Genomic DNA, 6,765 nt, shown 5'->3' with positions numbered 1-6,765 from the left:
GCAAAAGTCAAAGCACCAGAAGAGATTGGCACTTTGGGGTCACTTCATCCATCTGTAACCCAGACCGGTTATCTGTAGCCACTAGTGATATTCAGGTGGGGTTACTGTGGCCTCTTGTAATTGGTAGGTGATCAGGATCAAACACCTTCCAAGAAGTGCCTACAAATGTTCTGAGACATAACTATGCAGAGCAGGAAGGAAGTACCCAGTTCCTTCTCACGAGGAGTGTGAGAGACCTGGGTGCCATGGTGTCTTTCTAATGTGAGACAATTCCTCATTGTCCTGTCTGAGATGTCTTACCGCATCTTCAAGGAGGTTTCTCTCTGTCCAGTGCTGCATTCTGGGGACGCTTCATGAGTATAGCTGCAGATTGGATCAGAATCACTCAGTGAATTGGAGATACAAGTTTTTGATTCTGTCCCTGCAAATATATTTCAGTAGCCTGTGGTAGAGACCACAAATTGCATTTTCCAAAAGCACTTTAACAGTTTCTAAGTCCTTGAGCTAGATAAACTCTTCCTCGTCAACATTTTATTTTACTCCAAATAAGAGAGAAGCAGTATGACAGGGACAGGCAGTGTTAAGGTATAAGGCATAATCCCAGCTTTAAAATGATGTAGAGAGACAATGAAGGAATAAATGGATGAATGGTGGTATATGCTGAACTTCGTGCTCTCTCTGCATTCTTAGCTTTAGCTGGACTCTAGTTCAGGTGTTAGACCCATGTTTCTGAGGGTGCTTATAGAGTGTCTTCCAGGTAATGGACTCTTTAAATTGTTCCCAAATACCTCTAGAATCCCCTGCGTGTTTCCCTGACATTGCTGCTTTTCCAGATTCCCCAAATTCTTTCTCCAGCATCACCTTTCTGTCTTTCTTCTTTGTCCAAGCTCACCCCAGCCTCCGCCTATTTGTCACTCATGGAGGGTAGAAAAGTGTGATGGAATGTATCAACCATGGTGTGCCCATGGTGGGGATTCTTCTCTTCACAGACCAGCCTGGAGACCTACTCCAAGTAGAAGCCAAAGACCTAGGTGTCTCCATTCTGATAGAGCAGCTCAAGGGGGAGACCCTAGCTCTAAAGATGAAACAAGTCATGGGAGACAAGAGATATGTATGTAGCCCTTAGGGTAGCACTAGGGGAAATGGCTGGAAGTTTGTTTTTTTTTTTTTTTTTTTTTTACCCCATATAAACTAAAACTCAGCTAAGCTAAGATACCAGCTGACCTATTTTTACTGAATACCAAGTTAAAGAAATGAGTCTTATATTTCAATAAGGCAAATTGAAGGCAGATGAAGGAAGAACTTTCTGTATTTAGAAATAACTTACAAAAGTTTCTCTCTTTTTTTTTTTTTAAAGATTTTATTTATTTATTTGAGAGAGAGAATGAGATAGAGCGTGAGAGGGGGGAGGGTCAGAGAGAGAAGCAGACTCCCCGCTGAGCAGGGAGCCTGACGTGGGACTTGGTCCCGGGACTCCAGGATCATGACCTGAGCCGAAGGCAGTCACTCAACCAACTGAGCCACCCAGGCGCCCCAAAAGTTTCTCTTTTTAGAGTTTTTGTTTCTCTTGAGATGTTTAATGTACAATTCTAGCCAGGTACCCGGGTGTCCTTTTACTTCTTCAAACACATCATTCTTTCCTCTAGAGGTCTTTGCCCTTAGCTGTTCTGGAACATTCTTTCCATTTAGCTCCAATGTCACCTCTTCAGAGAGGCCTTCTCTGATCAATGCCAGTTATTCCATATAATTTCCTTCACAAAATGTGTCATACTTTGTAATTATTCTGTTTATTAGTTTATTGACTCTTTCCTCCAACTAGAATGTAAGCTTCATGAGAGTAGGGTCATATCTTTCTCATTTATCATGGCCTCTCTCACTGCTTTGCACACAGTAGGCACTGCATAAGTAATTGTTGAACAAGTAAAGAGTAACTAAATATTAGTCCTCTATATCAGGGGTTCTTGGCCCAAGCAATGTAGTTAGGCTCCTAGGCCTCATGAACCCCTAGAAATGTAAAATTGTGAATGGTATGTATTTGCATATATACATTTCCTAGAGTGTGTTTTTATGATGTTCATCAGATTGTTAATGGGATCAAATACCCAGAAAGGCCGAGAACTGCTGCTTGCGGAGGAATCATTCCATACCTGAAGTAATTCTTGGATGATGTTCAGCATGACACCTAATGAAAGGCAGTACCAGCATTCCCTAGGACACTCTTAGCATCTAGCTCCCTTCCCGGCAGGCAGTTAATATTTGCAAATAAATAAATTAAATGGTGCAGACTGTATTGAGAATCAAGATATTTGGATTCAGTCATTTGTGTATCAGGGTGACTCTCTGGTTTGAAGACACATCTGGGCAGTTCAGAAGCAATGGGCTTTCTTCCTCTGAGATGCCTTGACTATCACTTTCCTGTGGTCCTCTTTACTACTATGAGCCTGCCTCCCCAGAAAGAGGAAACTCACAACCACCCTGACCAGTTGCAACTTAAATTCATGACCATAGGCCTGACATGGGCCCCCAGCAAGCCTGACAGCCTGACTGTATTTTCCTAATCACTCCACAAAACTGCTCTCACGCAGGTCACCAGTAGCATCTATGCTGCCAAAGCCCATGCCCACTTCTCAGTTCTTACCTTACCTATCCTACCAGCATCATTTATGTCAACTGATGACTGCCCCACCTTAAACATTCCTTCACATGGTCCCAGACACCACACTCTTAGTTCTCACCCCTCACTGGCTGCTCCTTTTCAATCTCTATGGCTGATGCCTCTTCAACACTACACCTCCAGATGTGCTCAGGTTCCAGATCAAGGTCTGGTGTTTGGACCTCATCTAATTTCTAATCCGCACTTCACTCTTGGGATGCTTGTCCAGTCTTATGGTTTGAAATCCTCTCTGTAGACTAATGTTAATTCCCAAATGGATAACTACAGCCCAGACCTTTCTGCTAATGGCAGTATATCATTTTACCTTCCTAACTGACATCTCTTCTTTGCTGTCAGGTAAGCATCTCAAACTTAACATGACCAGATATCAACTTTGGACTGCTCCCAACACCCCTAAATCTGCTCATCAAATCTCCATTTCAGTAAATTGTAACTCCTTTTTTACAGTTTATTAGACCAAAAATTGAGGTGTCTTCCATTTAAAATTTATAAGAATTTAAATATAGAAAATAAGGAAGAGTAATAGAGATTTTATTATATCATAATTCAGGTTTTATAGAATTGTTTGTTGTTCTAGAATTTATAACCTAAAGGATCTGCTAATTTAAAACTTATTTTTTAATCACCTAATTTCATTTAGGACATGAGAATTTCAAGAAAAGCCCTACTTGGGAATTCTTCAGAAGTTCATTCTATGGTGATCAGAATTAACTTTAGCCTGAGTCAGCTGAATATTTAACATTTGGTTTTTGACATTTCTCCAAACTGTCTCTCTCTCTCTCTCTATACACACACAGAGATGTATATTTATATATATGTATATTGTGTGTGCTTGTGTGTGTGTGTGTGTGTGTGTGTGTCTGCCAACAGGTACAAATCAGCAGCAGCGGTCACCAGCATCATCAGGTGCTCCCACCCCCTGACACCCACCCAGCAGCTGGTGGGCTGGGTAGACCAGATCCTCCAGACAGGGGGTGCAGCACACCTCAAGTCCCATGCCTTCCAGCAGCCGTGGCATGAGCAGTACCTTCTTGATGTCTTCTTGTTCCTGCTAGTGGTCACCTTGTGTACCATTTGGCTGTGTAGGAAGCTGCTAGGCATGGTCAGGCCGTGTGGGGCCAGGAAGCTGAAACAGATGTGACATGGATACATCCTAGGGCTGGGTGTGTTGGGAAGTCACTGGTTCTTGGTATGTCTCACACTAGCATAGACCATGCTGGTCTCCCACTACCCTGGCTCCAATTGACATCAACTCCTCTTGTTTATATTAGCACAACCTGTTTGTTGTTGTTGTTGTTCAGTTAGCCACTGTATAGTACATCATTAGTTTCTGATGTAGTATTCAATGATTCATTAGTTGCATATATCACCCATGGATGCTTCTTTGTCTATTAACATTTTCTTGCCAGAACTCTTTGGCTTCTTGGCTTACTGAATAGCTGGGACTATGCTGTGTTTCTGCCCATGTGTAATTTGACCTACTTTTCAGATTTAAAACTTTGTCCCTAGCTCATCACTATTCTCTCCTAGGCACTATGCTCCAGTGATTCCAGTCTCCTGATTCAGCCACTTTCTCAGTCTCTTCCTCCCACTCTTGCCTCCATTCCTGTAGTAGATGCTATCAAATCCTGCTTCATGCTCTGGACTTTCCAGCATGTTTTTACAAGTGCCAGAGGTCAGTATATGCAACTATAAGCATGAGCGATCCTTTCCCCAGAACTGTGGTAGGCTATGCTTCCCATGTATAAGACAGTCTGGAAGTTCCAGTTAATTAACACCCTTGGGAGCAACCCTCAACCAATGGTTCTTGAGATTTAGCATGTAAATAGCCCAATTCCCTTTTCTCTCTTGTGGGATAATTCTGAGTCATGTCTTTTGCACTGTTTTGCAGTTTTCCTATGAAATTAAAGTATGGTAACTGGCTTATTGAGTCACCCTTTACTGACTGACTTCCCTTCTCTGTATCAGTTTCCCATTTCCACACCAGTGTTCCCAAGCATTTTCCAAATAAACTACTTGTACTCAAGTCCTTGTCTCAGCGTCTGCTTCTGGGACTGCAATGGACTGAATGTTTTCCCTAATTTCATATGTTGAAAACCATACCCCAATATGATGGTATTTGGGGGTGGGGCCTTTGAGAGGCAATTAAGTAATGAGGATAGAGCCCCTGTGAATATTAGTGCCCTTATAGGAAGAGGCCAGAGAACTAGCTAGTTCCCTTTCTTTTCTTATTTTATTTTTACTTTTTTATTTTTTTTAAAGATTTTATTTATTCATTTGTCAGAGAGAGAGCAAGAGAGAGAGAGAGCACAAGCAGGGGGAGTGGGAAGCAGAGGAAGAAGCAGGCTCCCCTCTGAGCAAGGAGCCCGATGCAGTACTCGATCCCAGGATGTGGGGATCGTGACCTGAGCCAAAGGCAGACGCTTAACCGACTGAGCTACCCAGGTGTCCCTAGTTCCCTTCCTATCATGTGAGGATAAAATGAGAAGTCAGCTGTCTACAAGCCAGGAAGAGTCCTCACCCAAAGCCAGCCATGTTGGCACACTGATCTCAGACTACCCAGCCTCCAAAACTGTGAGAAATAAATTTCTTTTGTTTTTTAAATTTTTTTAAATTTAAAGACTTTATTTATTTGAGAGAGAGTGTGTGTGTGAGAGAGAGAGAGATCATGAGATGAGGGCAGAGGGAGAGGGAGAAGCAGACTCCCCATTGAGCAGGGAGCCTGATGCAGGACTTGATCCCAGGATCCTGGGATCATGACCTGAGCTGAAGGCAGATGCTTAACCCACTGAGCCACCCAGATGCCCCAAATTTCTTTTGTTTATAGGCCACCAGATTTATGGTATTTTGATATAGTAGCCAGAACTGAGTAAGAGAAACCCAAATTGCCTCTTCTTCTGAGCTCTCTTCAAAGTTCCAGAAAGCGGCCCCCTAAACATGTGCAGATCCTCCCTCCCACAATCTTCCCTCTTAGAACTCCACTGCAGGTACAGTATCCTCTCCGGCGGGGAGCACCATCTCTGCTGACTACACATAGGACCTACAGGTTGTTCTACAGTTTCTACTTTCATGAAATCTTTCCATGACACCTGCTTTCTAAAATAGGGTTATGAGAAAATCAAACGGGACCATGAAAGTTGTACTTAGCCTTAATATGTTTTTGTGAGTCAAGCAGCAGGATATGTGGTGATTTCTAAGACTATTTTGATTCAGGAAAAGAATTCCATCCCCTTTTCATTTCATAGCAATGGACCTTCCTATATGTTACGTATCACTAGAAATTAAATTGACTAGTAGTCATAGAAGTTCAAAAAATAGTGGCTTAACCATATGAAGGGTCTATTTCCTTCTCACATGAAAGATGGCTGGAGGTTGGAAATGTGGGACTAGAATGGCAGTTCCCTAATGTCCACAGTTCCCCAGTCCCCTCTTTCCTTTCTGGCTAGCCACTCTTGCCGGTTGCTTCCATCAAAAGGTTTCTTCATGGGTGCTATGTGCTTTCTGTAGCTGGAGCCAGAATATATGTGCTCTAGGCAAGGAAGAAGGAGGAAAAAAGAGTTCTGTGCGATACAGGCAGAATAATGGCTCCCCGCAAATGTCCATGTCCTAATACCTGGAACAGGTAAATATGTTATGCTACATGGCAAAGGTGATTAAGATTGCAAATGGAATTCAGATTGCTAATCAGCAAACCCTAAAATAAGGAGATTACCGTGGGTTATCAGGCGGGCCAGATGCAGTCACAAAGGCCCTTTATAGTTGAAGGAGAGGAGAGGCAAAGAGAGAGATGTGACCATGGAAGAATGGCCAGAGAGATGCAATGTAGCTGGCTTTGAAGACAGAAGAGGAACTATGACCAAGGACTGTGGACCTCTAGAAACTGAAAAAGCAAGGAAATGAATCCATCCCTAGGGTCCCCAAAAGGCACAGCCATGCCAACACCTTGATTTTAGCCCATAAAACCAACATGTTAGAATGAATAAATGAATTCAGCAATATAGCAAGAATACAAAGTAAGCCACAAAAATCAATTGCATTTCTATACTGACAGTAAGCAATCTGAAAAGAAATCTACAAAACAATTCCATTTA

General features: G+C 42.5%; 1 pseudogene; it reads left to right on the top strand.

Moving 5' to 3' along the window:
- LOC102748967 (UDP-glucuronosyltransferase 3A1-like) overlaps positions 1–4,347 on the top strand; it is an 18,525-nt pseudogene extending 14,178 nt beyond the window's left edge.
- The last annotated feature ends 2,418 nt before the right edge of the window (positions 4,348–6,765 follow it).

Source organism: Leptonychotes weddellii, chromosome 7 (assembly GCF_054177405.1).
Source record: "Leptonychotes weddellii isolate Sample4059 chromosome 7, ASM5417740v2, whole genome shotgun sequence".
Classification (NCBI taxonomy): domain Eukaryota; kingdom Metazoa; phylum Chordata; class Mammalia; order Carnivora; family Phocidae; genus Leptonychotes; species Leptonychotes weddellii.
This window is presented reverse-complemented; position numbering and strand designations above follow the sequence as displayed.